Below are 16,995 nucleotides of genomic sequence, written 5' to 3'. Positions count from 1 at the left end.
GTACTGAATCATCAATCACTGGCAAAGACAATTTAGATGTCCTGCAGATGAGAATTGTCTTAATAGCAAATCCGGTCCAAGATCATGAGCACAAAGCATTTGGCCAGCACCTCCATTTGTGCCATTCCGACGGTATTCAAAGGCAAAATGCTGATTTACAACAATGACTGAGTACAACGCATTGGTTGTGTTCTAACACATAACAGTGCTTGTAAAGTGTATTCTTCTTAATTTCAAACTATTGAGTGTTTTCTCAAGATGCTGTCCATGATTGTTTGTGGTTTTTACAAATAATCACCTTTGCATAACACCCCCCCCCCCCCCCCCTCCCTAATACACAACCGCGTGTCAAAAAGGGGAGGTGGGGTGTAGAGTTTCAGATTTTCCATATGGACAGTGTGAGGCTGGCAGGTTAAAGCGCGGGGAACGGGGCATCGCGTTTCCCCTGGCCTGCTGTAGTAGCAGGACACCGTGTACGCTGGCGGTTAAAACACCGCAGAATGTCAGCAATGTCCTGGGATATTGTTCACTGACAAGTCTCGTGTTACAGCCGCAAGCAATTAAACCTATTATTAGGAGAGAGGAGCAGATGTAAACTAAGTAGATTCTAATGAAACTCCATGTACTCTTTGCTTTTTAGAAGTCCTCAGATAAGCACGATACATTTTTACGGTTAAATGGTAAATGGTTATTTTCATGATTCACAAGCATGTTTATTTGGTGTTGGTTTTCTCGGCCGACCTTACTCTGAAAGATATTCTTTCACTTACCATTCCACTCTATTAACAACAATTTTTAAAATTATTTTAATGTCCCCCTGTTGGGCCAGCACATGGACATCAGCACAGCACATAGTGTTGGAAACAAGCATGCAGCATGCAGTATGCAGCATGCAGCAGCTCGATCTCCCACCCAATGCCAATGCAGTCATTTTAATGGGACAAAGAGCCTCTCGCAGAACCGTTGATGGGAGTTTGGCTAATGGTGTTGGCGCACCTCCAAAAGTTTAGTAATTACTTGACACAGTACTCATTCTAAATATTTAAACAGCATCGAACCCAGATGACTTATGTATCACATATCAAAAACAATAACCCAAAGGCTCTGTAAAATGTAAAAACTGAGGGTGTCATCACATGCCCTGGCCTTCTGTTGCTGTTGTTCTTAGGATGAGGCAAATTCACTCAGCTGTCTAGGTGAGTCCATCACTTGTTTTTATGTGGCCTACTTTTGCCTGCATAGATGCAAATGCATAGACACAGTCCACAAAAAACAAAAGCAATTTGCATTTCTTTGTTTTTATTTAATATATTTATGTTTTAAATTGAACATTGCACATAATTCAGTATTCCATCACCTCATATTGCTGCCTACAAAATTATATGAATGTAGAAAATCCAAAATTTAGATGATGGTTTTACAAAAAAAAGTCAAATTAAGGAAATGAGGGTCCCAAAAATACCAAGGTAGCACCTAAATAAATAACAAGAAAACATTTAAAATAAGGACGCAAACATGGGAAACAGAGCATCATGCAAAGAGCAATAACATTCATATGCAGTTCATATGAATTCAGGATCACCAGGAAGAATTAGATAGCAATATTATACATGGTCTTTCCATACAAAACTATATACTTTAGGATTCCTAGCATTTTTGTTGTTTTTAGATAATAGATAAGTTTGGAGTATACATCACCTTCCCATAAACTATCCACCAGAATCGATGAGAACTACTATACCATACGAGGTCAATGACACAACATGAGTTTAAACATTGACAATACTAGGTCATTAACATTTGCTTTTATTGCAAAATTCACAGAGGTATGATATCATGGAGGATGTAAAACGATCTTGGTGACTGAGAAGTGTCTTTTTCACCATGTTGTTTTAATAGATTGGGTTTCAGACAACATGAAACATCCAACAGCTAAAGAGATTGAATCTGGCTCACTGTAGTCTGGAAAATGGCCAGCTGCTGTTTTTTTTCTCTCTTTTTTTTTTTCCTAAAGGTGAAAATATTGTTCTTTGTTATGGCCTTTGGTTAGCAGTAATCAAACCATATTTCCTTTAGCAGCAATTCAACCATATTTCCGTTGAATACCAGTTTTTTTCACTTTTTTTTTAACAATATTTCCAACATTTTTCATGAAATTATGATCTTGCATTTGGGAAATTATATTTCATAAAATAATACAAAAATAAAGCAGCATTTCAATTGCAATTTCATGGAGGTGAAAATTATATTCATTTAGTACTAATAAAGTAACTCTCTTGGGTGCACCAAGACATTTCCAGATGCACTAACAGATGGGCAAATATACTTTTTTGTCATATAATAGCACTATCCAAAAATAGTTATTTCTGTTTTTTTACAACCTAAAATATAAAAAAATAAGACATTTTCAGTAACTAATCACAAAGTGGCCAGGTAGTTGACATAAAATCACATGTACCTAATTTTTTACATTTAGGGGGACAACACATTGTCATGGTGATAAATTCCTAAGCTAATGAACTTCAGATAACTCTAAAAATGATACACAATATATGATTTCCAGTATGCAATGGCTTTGTTTACAGATATTGTGGCATGCACATAGGTGCAGACATATTTTACTCGTAAAATGCTTGGCTATTGACTTGGATGGTTGACCATGCAGTTGCACATGATATTTTAGGGGAACAAACACAATTTCTTTGGGCTGATTCAGTGAAAGTCTTCATCTTTCCAGAGCAAATGAAAGTTATGGGGTCTTAATGTTATCTTATGCGAGCAGTCTGAGGGTGCAGGATCAGGTCCACAGTACACTGCTGAACCAGGAAGCATGCGTGCAGAAGACAATACCGTTGAATGCCATTTGAAAATACCGCAACCTCAATAATTATTACTGCAAATTCAACTCGAGTTTAAATATAGTTGTAAAGTCTTTCCCTTTATGGAAAAAGCTAACAGTCATAGTTTAATATTGAGTAGAATATCATTTTGTAAGCAATTATGATGTTATATATTGTAGGACACACAATTATTTCAGTTTTTATGTATATTCTACCCATATCTATTTTCACTACACCTGCAGAATACTGTCAGACAATACAACTTTCATCAAGTATGACAAAAAACCACACATATTACATTTCTTTAGCTTACACACTCATGTAGACAAAGCTATTGCAACTGGGTTTGTTTGTATCAGAATCACATAAACATCCTTCAGCTACTGTTTCAGTCCTGGGCTTTCATAATGTTTCTGAGGTTAAGCAAAAGACAACCGCATGCCAAATAAAACGGATTTCTGATTTCTATGTGTGTGTGTTTTAGTAAATTAGAAGGTATGGGTATGCTCATTTGGCCTGTTCATGCTGTTCCTATGTTTTGTTACAAATCCCATTTTTCCATTTAAATATATATCAGGACATGCACACAGACAAACACACACACACAACCACACACATACCAGTGTCTTTCTACACCAGACATGATAAGAGCATAAGTCTGAATTAAATAAACAAAAGTAATGGCTATGTATCCCCAAACAATCATCGCAGGACGGTTGATTCAATAGGGACGTGAAAGAAAGCTCTGCTTGTACTGCACTTGCCAGTGGTATTTGGTTAAAAAAAGATAAAAAATTGTTCAAATGACATCACTGGCAAGACTAACAGTTATTCTTTGTTTGGTTATTGGTTGCAACAATAAAGCGGATAAAATGAAAAACAAACACAGTCACAACCTGACAATTTCCCCCATTATAATAAAATATTCACATCTTTTTCTTGTGAGACACTGCTTCACAATTAAAAAAGGAAAAGAAGGTTACCTTCAATAGGTCTCTAGTTCTGTCACCTCATATATATATATGTACTATTTATTAAGGCAATCAGCTGAGTTGTGACTTGCACACCTTCCTATGTCTTTGTCCAACACAGTATCGTACTGCAGCCTCAGCCCCCACTCTGTCAGGTAACCGTGATGACAGCGTCAGTCTTTGCTTGGTCAGGGAGCGCTTTCTCACACACGCAGCGTGTATCCTTGCTGTCAGGCAGCGCATTTCCACGACAGTGTAAATACTTGCGTCAGGGGTGATGCGTGTTCCGGGTGGGATCATCTTCTGGGTGCTTAACAGTACTGTGGAAGACAGAGAAACAGACAGACAGCACGGCCAGGTTACAGTTCGGCTCTGCAGGTGAGGTTTGAATTGAGTTTGTATACACCTGCTCCTCAACGAATACATAGGAGACAGAGATTAACCACCTTAGTATCTTCCCTTTTCTTAACACAGACTTGTTAAATAGAAATGATATGCCCAAAATTAAATGGTTACTACCCTAGAACCTTTTTGACTACAGGTGCAATCATGGTCTCTTCTGAAAGGTAACCCTTTAGAGTTTGTTTGCCAAAAGCCAGAATTACTCTAAATATTACCAAGCAATGAAACTATGAAACCAAACCATGTAGGTACACTAAAGAGAAATTCCATAACTGAACTGTCAGTAATGTAGCCTACCTAAGCACAATTACACACTGGCTAATGTATGCCACGTATGCCACGTCTGCCATTTGTGTCTGTGCAGTTTGCACAGACACAAATGTTGCCTTTAATATTTCATCAGCCAGTGATTTTCCAGTGAACATACAGTCAAGCAGCATTTTGACTTGTGTCTGACATGTACCTTAGTGATAGCCAGTTAGCCAATCACTTGTCTATCTAAAAAAAGAGAACTGGTCAACCAAGTCTAGAAACATGCCCCAGTGTAATGATGTGGTAGTTTCATCCTACCTATCACAGAGTTATCAAGTTGTGTCCTAGACAAAATGTAATATAATCCACAATTCTTGACAGTGAGTGGGTTTGTTACAAGTTCATTATGTCTCTATACGGAGTTATGATTATCTATACAGAGTTGTGATTATCTATACGGAGTAATGATTATCTATACAGAGTTATGATTATCTAGCTTCATCAAGCTGACAGGCTAGGTTTGCTTTACCCAGAATTGCCCAATTTTCAAAATTAGTTTCAAATTTCTGCTTCCAAATTTTCTCCAATAAATGTTTCAAATCTGTAATGCCTTGCTGAGTCCATGCCATGTCTACTCCAAAAAGCAAACATGGGAAGCAGAAAAGCAATTTCTTAGCTATGCTTGCTGTTAGCCATTCGTTCAAACCAAGAAACACAAAACTCACAATTTTGTAATTTGTCCTGTTGTCTGCAGATATCCCCAATCTGTTTATTGAGTGTTTCCTCCAAAGACATCTTAGAAAACAGATGATTAGCAAAGAATATAGGCTGCCTTTTTCATATTTGCGTGTAGCTAAAATATTGGTCATACTCTATGTTTTTCTCATGACCATTAGTGCTGTTGTTCTTGGTTTCACCATAATTCAAATCGCTTCAATTAATTTCGTCACATAAAATAAGACCACAATCAGGACCTACACAAAGGCAATTTCGAAACATATTTAGCTGTTTTCTATTTCAAAAGATAGGAAGGGATTAGCTCTGTTAGCCCATCTATACCAGCCACCACTGCACACGACATTATAATTATTAATACTTGCAAAATTATCATTTCTGATTTCTATGTTGAAAAACAAGCAGCCCAGGATCACAGGCTCACTCATTTAGCAGACATAGCATCGAAACACGATTTAACAATGATCACATTTCTTTTTTGCTCCCTATTTTGCCAAATGCCCTATAATATGTTTATCAGCATTTATTTCCACAATTTGGGAGACTGTAGACAAGCCATGTACCCTCCTGTAAAGTACCTGATGTCAGCTGCTGCTTCATATCACACCTCATTCTGCAATTCAAGCTCGCAAAGACATGAGTCAGAGGAAGACACCACAGCCCTCCCATCCCTCAGCCATGCTAGAGCCAATTGTCTGTTGCACTGCAGGCTACAGTTGAAACTGGCATGGTTCAGTTGCTAAGTGGACACCAGACCATGGGACCCACCCATGCACTTGAACAATACCTTACCAGAGTGAGGCGCCTAGCAGCCCATTGCTGAGAGGAAAGAGACCGTGAATTAGAAGAAGCTGTGCAGAATGGTTGTTTCATTTCATTTTAAAAATGTATTTCTTCCTATCTGTATTTTTAAGCCTGTAACTTATCTGCTACCAAACTGGCCCTTGGGGACAGCTGAAACACAAGTTCTACAGTATTACTTTTTCGTGATGATGGAATTTGCTGCCATCGGTAATACCTATGGTAACCATCTACCGAATTTCCAGGACACAAATAAAGTTCTTTTCTAGACTGCCCTGATAATAACATTTATATTTTTGATTAATGGCAGAGATATGCATGTAACTCTCTTCATATGCCTGGCGATTAGCACCCACAGACTGAAACAAGTCTAAAAGTTCAAAGCCCTTTAACATAATGCTTACTAAAACTTGCAGGAACCAATCAGGAACCAACCACATGACAGGAAATAAGTCTTACAAGCTGTAATTTCCCTCTCCTGTAGATATAGAGCTCGTGTGGGAGTGCAGCAAGATTTCATAGGCAAGAGTGTGGTGTGTTAATAGATTTTTAATACATTACAATTCACAAGACACTGTCAAGCTTTTTATATTTAATTTAGTGTGTGTGTAATTCACATTTTGGGATGTTCTATATACTCAGCATGTGTACACAGCCATTTCCTCAGATCTAAATAGCATCTCAATGGTAATTATAAGATAAGGGGATTCCTCCTGACTCTGCAGATAAGGGTGAGGACGGCCCTGTTCCTCTCATTTCTGTGTTCATGCTGCTCTCTCAGGAGGTCTTCACTCCTCACAGTTAGTGTTGCCATGTCCCAGCTGGTACAAACACATCTTGAGGGTTTTGGTTTCAGCTAGCTTTGAAAAGGCATCCTGTTAGTTTTCCAAGAACAACCTGGTAACCCGGATTCTGCTATGTATGGAGGCATGGAGGCATGGAGGTACTGAATGAATAGGGATAAAACTGGGGACACCTTTATACCAACCAGCATTGTAGACCCTCATAATCTGGAGGACAACTGTACACATGTCATAGATCTTTCCATTGGTATACAGAGCCCAGTATGATCAGGAAAAATACTACTTACAGAAATTTAATAATCTAAAGAGCAATATAAAACAATTCTGAATTTCCATACAGAACAGAAATAAGACCAAGTTGGCAGAAACTGCTGTGGAATGCTTCATGAAGACACATAGATTAATCTTTAGATGAGGGGGGTAGAAACACACATCAGAAAGGGGAAGAAATGTAATCAAAGTGACTTTGACCATGGGATGATTGCTGAATGAGGGAGGTGTCTCAGAAACTGTCCATCTCCTGCACAAGCACAACAATCTTTACTGGAAAAATGAAAATACAGTGAGGTGCCACTCTGCAGGGAAAAAGGCCTTGTTAATGCGAGAGGTCAGAGGAGAATAGCCCTAAAGCTGACAGGAAGGCGACAGTAACTCAAATAGCCATGTGTTACAACAGTGGTGTGCAGAAGAGCATCTCTGAACACACCATATGTCAAACCTTCAGGTGGATGTGTTATAGCTGCAGAAGACCATGAAGACAGGTAAACAGGTCTTATAAAGACCTACTAAAGTGGTCACTGAGTGTAGATACTAGATAATGCTACAAGCATATTATATCATAATATCATCATTATCAAACCTTTTGCATTAATTTGTCATGTAGTTTCCAAACCGTTTTCATGCCATGACAAAGTAGCAACTCCTCTGTATTTTCCTGCATTTTATGTTCTCTGAATGTAAGATTAATTTAATTGTAACACCTGTCTAAATGAGACTCAGCAGAGAAAATAATACATTTGAACTATTATTAACCTTTTAAGTATCACCCCTTTAAGCTTTAAAATGACATCCCCAAAATAAAATGCCTACTATTCTTGAACCCTTTGGACTACATGCAAAAAAGGTAACTGTTTGGTGTTTGTTTTCCAAGAGTCAGAATTACTATTAGTATCACTAAATCAAAGTCACAGAAGCTCAAACACAGTGGAAGTGGAAAAAAAATTTTTCCCACTGAAAGTATTTCCTGTTTTTGAGCGGATACAGATTATTGTAGCAGTGCCTGCCATGCTTAGTACAGCCAAAAACTGGACAAATCCCCTTTAACATTTCATGACAATATCACCAAAAATGAGCATTCTGCATCGTTTTTTCTAAGCAATGTCTAGGCAGTTTTCCAAAAAGGACATTTGGAGACTCCAAAAGGACAAATGAAATTATATAATGGGTCTTATGATGTGTAAAATACTGTATTTTGCTTACTAAAGCATACAACACTTTTTATTTTATAACTTTCCCCCGCCTGTCACCCTCGCGCTACATCTCCCTCTTCTTGTGCTCTCCTCAGATAGCAACTCTCAGTCATTTGTTTCACCTGTGCTCTAGTTCCTGGATTACTTAAGTAGAGTCCATACTGTTAGCTAAACCTCCTAGTTTTGTATCATCTGAAAATGTAACTACATTACTCTCAATGCCCATGTCAAAGTCATTTATGGAAATGAGGAAGAGCAGAGGCCCCAGCACCAATCTCTGTGGGACTCCACTTCCCACAATAACCTGCTCAGATAAGGCCCCTCCCACTACTACTTTTTGCAATATCTTTGTTCTTATACAGCAGTTCACTTTTATTCTTAATGCACTTGACCTCCTTTTTAATTTTCCTTTTCCTACTACTGTATTGAAGGAAGCGTTTGGGATTGCATTTTGCATCATCTGCGATTTGCCTTTTAAATTGCCTTTTGGCTAACCGTAGTAATTTTTTTACCTTAGCAAGCATATAACAATATTCAGCTTTAATACTCTCAGTGCTGACCTTTTTATATCTCTGATACAGATACTGATTCTTTTTTTTGCAAAGTCTTACGTATTCATCCACTGCGGAGACTTTTCTGCACCTTAGGAATGGAATTTACACTGCGTCAAATATAACCCTTTTGAACCTGCTCCACTTTTCATTCACAGTCCTGCAATCAAACACTTGCTCCCAGTCTACATTACTTAAATTTGATCTCATCTTTTTAAAGTTGGCACACCTAAAAATCCTGGACTTGGATGAACCCCCCTTAATTTGCCAAAGTACATCAAAACTTATTGTCGAATGGTCACTTGGTGGTTCCATTACCTCTTCCTGCAAATTCTGTCTGAATGATTACATATCACCAGATCTAAAATCGATTGCCCTCGTGTAGGCTGACTGACATACTGTCAAAAAAGGTCATTTATAACATCTAAAAAATCCTCCTTGCTGTTTTCCTGTCCACCAAATTATAGTTGAAATTGAAGTCTCCCATGATAATAGTCTTGCCTCCCTGGCAAGCTTGTTTCATATTTTTAAATAGCATTGTATTCACACTACTATCTGAGGCTGGCGGTTGGTAACACGCTCCAATGTTAAGACCTCCCCAATAAGCTTAATCTAAATATCCTCACTAGGCCTGTGTTGGTCCATTTCTGGAATCTCTTTCACACTAAGATTTTCTCTAACATAAACAGCCACACCCCCACCCCTCTTACGAGATCTGTCCTTCCTACCTAATAAGTTTATACCCCATATTATATTCATCCCCATTATCATCCCCAAGCCATGTCTCTGTAATCCCTACAATGTCATAGCCCCCACTAATAATAACAACGTTTTTATTTTGACAACATGACCTTATGAACAAATTTGAGCAGCACACCCAGAGGAAAAATGTACGCCAATCACATCTAGAAGCAGATATGAATATGATCAATTGAATTGACTGTATTCAATGGAATAGCAATCGCTGGTTTAACTCACACTCAGCATATAAATAGAAAGTTACGTTGTGCTCTTTATTGTAAAGACCATAGACCTGCTTGTTGTGTGCATGACCTAGCATTCTAGCCTTGACTGGAAATATATTAATTTAATTAAATTACACCATGTTGTGACACAATATGTCCTACATAACTCACAGAAGTCTGACAAAACTGATACTTGTCCAGAGACAACATTAGTCCCTATTCTTTCTAGATCTTGCAATGCATCTACAAACACTATCTAGATACATGTGATTACCACTTCATTTTCCTCTCCCCCCCTCTTACTCTCCATCCTCCCTCCCCTCCTCAACACCCCCACAGTTTCATTCGGCCGTTAACTCCGTAAAGCTCCCACTGTCACGGTTTCTCCCCCTCCTCTTTCTTCTCCAGCCACTCCACTGACTCCACATTGGCCACCCTGTTTTCATCCTCTGCTCTCCGCTCTCTCTGTTCTCTTGTCACTAGGCCAGCTTGCACATATTCCTCCAGTCCTTGGAGGTCCGACAACCAACATACCGCGCGAGCAGCCTCCCTCTCCTCTGTCTTGATTCCTCTAGATCTCTCTGCTGCCTTCGACACTGGATCACTCCATCCTCCTGTCCGCCCTGTCAGCAACAGGGATCTGTGACAGAGCCCTGAACTGGATTGAGTCCTACCTCTCTGGTTGCTCCCTCCAGGTTGCCTGGGATCTCGTCCTCTTGCCACAGGAGTTCCCCAGGGCTCAGTCCTTGGCCCCCTCCTGTTCTCCCTTTACACTAAGTGGCATATTTTTGCACAGCGCATTGCCACAGTTACCTGGCGAGCTGTGTTGCATGCTGGGTGTAGTGACTGAATCTCGCCATTTTCTGAAGTCAAGTACGGGGCACACTCAGTGCACCAACGCACCGTGCAAAACTCATTTATGGAATATATTATCAATGAGTGTGGTGCATCTTGATTCATTCATATCCAATCAAATGAACTCATGTCATTTTCATTACTATTAAGACCCATGCATATTGTACAGGTTGGATTGGCCATTTTCGTAGTCTCTACAAATATAATGGAAGACGAGGATATGGCAGATGGATCTCCCAAAGAGTACAATTAAATAATTAATTAATATGAATGATATAGCTTACTAAACTGAACTGACCGATTTTCTTTCAAGTGGAAAACGGGTGTTTGGGATTTGCACATGTTGTGAATACAAATTTCTTCTTGGTCATTTGAACTTGAATTTGACTTTAACTTGGTCTATCGACGTAGCCGGCCCTCTAGACCAGAAAATAATAACACCTCTTGGTGTTTATCTGTCTCTTTAACATTGAGCACAACCGGAGGATGTTAGTGAGGAGGATAGACTAGGGGATCAGAGTCTACAATGAGAATAGCCACAAACAATTAAAAACAGAAATAAATACATTAATTAGAATTACAAAGAAGAAAGAAAAACAGTGAACAATAAGCATACAATCCACGAAAACTGTTAATTGGATTGTAAGTAGGCTTCTGCGCATTTCATGACAATTGTAAAAGCTCAGAAATGTGAAATAGGCAATGCCATCGACTGGGCTGCAGCTGGTGCCTCAGACCTGGGTCAAACAGGTTAGTGGCAAAAGGGTGAAACGCAGACCTGTCTGAACGGAAAATTGCAATAAGCTACACCAAATTGGCAATGAGCAGCTCTCCTCAAAAATCAACAGCATGCCAGCTTGCAACTCACCAGATGGCGGCCAGAAAATATGGCCCCAAATCCCTGTTATTACTGCGCGTGGTTTGTCTTACCACTGCTATGCTGATTTCAAACCCCCTACTCGACCAGCTCCTACTCGACCAGCTCCTACTCCAGCTCCTACTGGACCAGCTCCTACTCAACCAGCTCCTACTCCAGCTCCTACTGGACCAGCCCCTACTGGACCAGCCCCTACTGGACCAGCTCCTACTCCAGCTCCTGGTCCAAGCGATGACATCGTCTGTCCATGTCCACTTCCCGGTCACAAGCGCTCCATGGTAGTGGACCAATGGCCAATGATATACAGTAAGTCTATATCATTCTTACATGTTGTGTTGTATAAAAACGGTTTTGTAGATATAATCCATTGTCAGATTAATCTACAAGGCCCAAGTCCCTATCTTTGTTGTATTCTTAGCACTTGAAACTGTACTTCCCTCTTGGGTCTTTCAGCGTACTTATCCCAGGTTATGGGTATGCACTTTGTTGTACATCGCTCTGGATAAGAGCGTCTGCCAAATGCCTGTAATGTAATATAAAACTTTGAGCAGCCTCTCTTCATGATCTTCCAAGGTTTTGCCAAAAAATATGAAATCATCAAGATATGAACATGTTGGAGGTTTCAGTATATCACCCACAGTGTATTCCTCTAAGAGTCTCAGCGGCTCCTGATGCCTTGATGCCTGCTCTCAAAGTAGTAAAAGCCTGCGGGACAAATTAAAGTGGTTTTAACGTTGTCAGCTGGAGCTACAGTATAGACACCTGATAACACCCACTCCTCAGGTCTAGCACACTAAACCACTCGCTGCCACTCAGGAATGGTATGCTTATTCAGAGATCTGTAGTCAACACAGTAATTCTAACAGTCCCATTCCTTTTGCATACTACTACTATGGGAGAAGCACAAGGACTGCAAGACTGAGAACTTATCCCTGCAGCTTTCTGATCACCCAGGTGCTTTCTGAAATCAAGCCATTTTGAAGCTCAGAAAAAAGGGGAAATCAATCAGAGCCATTGGGGATAGCTCGTACTAAAACTTGGAATGTCCTGAAAAAGAAAGAAACCGCAGGTGTACTGAGCAACAAACATCGAACATGTCGACCAAGGAAAACAACAGCAGTTAATAATGAAAACCACAAGATGTCTTAGAGAACAGCAATATAGAGGCTATACCACAAAATGCTAATCACTCATCAGTAGTAAGAATCTGAAAGCAAAATTACAATTAGCAAAGAAGTACAGACATGAGCCACAAAAGTTTTGGAACAAGGTTTTATGGACTGATGAGATCAAGATTAACCTCTACCAAAGTGATGGAAAGGCCAAAGTGTGGAGAGAGAAAGGATCTGCTCATGATCCAAAACATACAAGCTCATCTGTGAAGCCCGGTGGAGGAAGTGTCATAGCTTGGGCTTGCATGGCTGCTTCTGGAGTGAGCTCATTATCTTTATTGATGATGTAACTCATGATGGTAGCAGCAGGATGAATTCAGAAGTCTACAAATCTGCCTGCTAACTTACGGAGAAATGCATCCAAACTAATTGGGAGGAACTTCATCATGCAGCAAGACAATGACCCAAAACACACAGTTCTCAATAGACCTCCCTTAAATAAAGGATTAAAAAAGAAATAGCAGCAGGCATGCATGTACAAAAACACGAGCAGAGCCCCTACGTATAGACTCAGAATTTGAAACATCATGATGGACGTTTGGATGTCCAAAATAGTGAGAACAATCATGCAGTTGAAAAAGATATTTACTTGACCTGAATCTGCAGGGAGCCAGCGACAAGAATGAAACGTGATGCAGGGGGAACTAGAATTTGAGAGCATTTGCACATAGCAAACCTCCCGTAGGCAAACCTGCCAAACTTCATCAGATTCAGAATGGTGACCCATGCCAGCAGATGAAAAGGGCTCCCAGGCCCAGTTTATGTATTAACATGTGTCCTGGGTGAACGTGATTCATACACACACAACACAGAAACAAAACAACATAAAAATACAGGTGTGAATATACAAGACATATTTGAGATATAGTCTCCCAAACCTCTTCAGAAGGTTCTGGTCAGAGCGTGTTTGGCCACATTGATACACAAGGCTGCTGAAACTATAATGCAGCTCCAGTGCACATGCTTCTATTATGTGGGTGGAAATTAGACTCAACACGCGGGGTAGTTCAAGTGCATATCCAGTTGTTTAAAAATAACATACATACTGTGGTTGTTATTTTGAACCTGGTTATTTTTATATTTGTTCTCTAACGAAAATTTTAAAAAATAACGTTTTGAGCCGTGCGATGGGAAGCATGGGATTTCTCAGCTTTCATAATTCTTATAAATAAATACAGGAGCGTTTAGCGGCTGAACGACGATGGACAGCCGTGGGCGGATGCCAGCGTTCTCCTCTGCTGCCTTTCACAGCACGCCTGTTGTCTAAGACAGCTTCTCCATTTCAAATCGCAAAATAAGTGGCTACAACAAATATTTGTTCTGCCTCTGTCCATCTAAAGAAATCCAGCAATCAAAATTATGGGGATGTGATGTAGTCAACCAGCTGACCAGATCTCAGTGTGGACACGTAAGATTGTGAATGGAATCTGGATAAGTCATTAAAGGCATACTATGCAAGATGTCTGATAAAAGCAATATTGAATGCATGCGTTTGTGAGCACGCTTGCTTCTGTTCCAGAGTCGTGCCATGCTGCAGGCATTTCTGGCAGGCAAGAACAGACTGAAACCCACTGCTACAGTGGCTAGCGCAAGTCTATTCCATCACCACTAATCTGGCCTGAATGCAGCTGTTACTGTATTTCTGAAGGAGACGTGATTCCAGCAGTCTGCAGTGTGAAGTTACAGAGCTACAGGCACATGCCAGAGCAATATGTAGCTGTTTTATCTTGGGGTGTAGGCAGGGTTGAGAAGGGAGGCGGAGATTCGATTATATACACAGGAGCAAAGCAAGAAAATACATCCTGCATAGTGTGCCTTTAATGCTCAATCTGTAATGGCCAATCTGGATTTGAAATACATGTTAATGCCAGTTGTAAATAAGGCCAATTTGTCACCATATCTCTGAGCACCTGTATTTTCAATGGCCTTTAACCAAATGCATTCTCTCTGCTGAAAGAGAGGCTGCCCTTCCCCTGTGCCCAGAGAGTCATCCGGGCCCAGGGCCCAGGGCCCGGGCTGTTCCGTCAGCCTTCCTCCGACTACAGACGGCCCCCGGCCGCAGCTTTCACTGCAATCATCATGAGCGCCTGTGAATATTTACCCAGCAGGTCCCCCTGAAACACAATGAACATGGAAATGTGCTTCTTCCCAGCACCAAACTGCAGCTTATTTCACATTCTCAGAAATCCTTTATGGTGGCAGTTTTGTGAAACAAGACAAACAAGTTTGCACCCTAGCCAATGTGATGGTCTGTTGGCCTTGTACAATACAAAGAATGCAATCTAACCGACTACCAGCAAAAGGCTTGTTATCCCAAAAATGTAATGTTTCTTAAAGTTGGTTTATCACGTGCTGCACAGAGACCATGAATGATGGAACACGTCAGATCCCAGTCACATTAAATCAGGATGTAACTGATTGATTACAGAATGCTATACCATTCATGTCATGTCTCAGTATATCTTCAGTATATTGTCAATGTAAAAGACCATTTGTCATTCTGTACTATATTGTATTGAGTGGAAAACTTCATTCCGCAACCTTTTGTCACCATGAAGTGATAAAGAGATATATATCTACCCACAACAAAAGTTTTTTTTGGTTTTTTTCCTCACCCATCTTTCAGTGTGTATGTACTATGTTTAGGTGAATGTGCTGAATGTCACTCAGACATTGCTATTTATTTTCGGCATGAGTTCATGGGCAATAAGTCTCCAGTGTCTGCCGTGTTGTGAGCTGGTGTGTTGTCGATTTTGTATTTTCCCCAAAATTATTTCAGGACTCACTGTGCAAGTGGGAGGAGAGACATTGCTTGGGATGCGGCAGTCGAGAGCGGGTGGCTCATTGCCATTTTGGTGAAGCTTATTGCAATTTTCCGGACAGGTCCGCATTTCACCCCAGGCCTCGGGTGCAGTCTCAGCCCAGTCTATGGCATATTGCTCATCTCTGGGCTTTTACATGCAGTGCGCGCATGATCAGCCTACTCAAAAGCCTATTAACAGTTTTCATGGATCATATGCTGTTCAGTCTGTCTTTGATATTACATTATTGGCATGTGGCAGACGCTCTTATCCAGAGTGATGTACAGTTGATTAGATTAAGCAGGAGACAATCCTCCCCTGGAGCAATGCAGGGTTAAGCCCAACGGCTGTGCGGATCTTATTGTGGCTACACCGGGATTAGAACCCCCGACCTTGCGTGTCCCAGTCCTTTACCTTAACCACTACGCTACAGGCCGCTTACATATATCGGCTATAATTCCGTTTTTAATTGTTTGTGGCTATTGTAGATCCCTCAGGTACGGTATTTACACCCGTCTGTAATGAGACGAATGGCATCACTAACGCAACTTGAACAACCTTTTCTTATGTGACAGAAGTTAAAATGATAGCTATAGTAGCACGTACTGGCACACATTATGGATAGACTACATTTCTAAAATTTCTATCTTGGCAAAATAAGTCATGTGTAATAAATGTAATATCAATGTATATGTGAAGATATAATTATCATTTCTTTTAAACAAACAATGGTCACCTACAATGATATGATTACTATCAACATCACTGAACAGTCTTATGTATCTTGCCTTGAAGAGAAATAAACTGCACAATGTTTCCAAAAGTTATCTCCAAAAGATCTGCTTAGTAAATAAATAAAATTGATAAATAATTAAATAAAAGTCATTGAAATATAGGTCAAAGACAGACCGTAAGAATAATTCACAATGTTAATCAACACATCCCTGTGGGTATATTACAATGCTTCATAGTCACATATGTACACTTAGTAGCATGGCATTTGGCATTTTTTGTTTTTCGCACCATTCTCTGCAAATTCAAGAGACTGTTGTGAGATCAGCAGTTTATGAGATACTAAAACCACCCTGCCTGGCACCAACAATCATTCCACGGTCAAAGTCACTTAGATCACATTTCTTCCCCATTCTGACATTTGGTCTGAAAAACAGCTGAACCTCTTGCCCATGTATGCATACCTTTATGCATTTAGTTGCTGCCACATGATTGGCTGATTAAAGATATGCATTAACAAGCCGGTGCACAGGTCTACCTAATAAATTGCTCACTGAGTGTGTATCTGAGGTTGAATGAGCATGTTTTCCTTCTGCATATAACATTGGCAAATGCCTTCTGGCATGACAGATGTAATACTTGCACTTGACCCACACTGTATTCCAGTTTTCCATATGAAGAGTAAATACCATGGATAGCCCCCTCCCCCTCTCCTGGAGCTACAGCCAGAGTGGCAGTCTAGGGAGGAGGGGCCAAGCACTCCTGGAGG

The 16,995-nt window shown here is 40.2% G+C and overlaps 1 protein-coding gene across 2 annotated transcripts in view; it reads right to left on the bottom strand.

Moving 5' to 3' along the window:
- kcna4 (potassium voltage-gated channel, shaker-related subfamily, member 4) overlaps window positions 1-16,995 on the bottom strand; it is a 182,012-nt gene that overhangs the window by 123,527 nt on the left and 41,490 nt on the right. Inside the window, exon 2 of one of the 2 annotated variants that reach the window (XM_061246273.1) lies at window positions 1,283-4,131. The exons of the other annotated variant lie outside the window; for it this stretch is intronic. The gene's annotated coding sequence lies outside the window, so the exon portion shown is untranslated. Of the gene's footprint in view, window positions 1-1,282; window positions 4,132-16,995 lie in introns of those variants that run through there. 2 annotated transcript variants of the gene reach the window in all.

This window comes from Conger conger, chromosome 6 (genome assembly GCF_963514075.1).
Source record: "Conger conger chromosome 6, fConCon1.1, whole genome shotgun sequence".
NCBI lineage: Eukaryota > Metazoa > Chordata > Actinopteri > Anguilliformes > Congridae > Conger > Conger conger.
The sequence above is the reverse complement of the archived record's forward strand: the minus strand, read 5'-3'. Positions and strand labels throughout refer to the sequence as shown.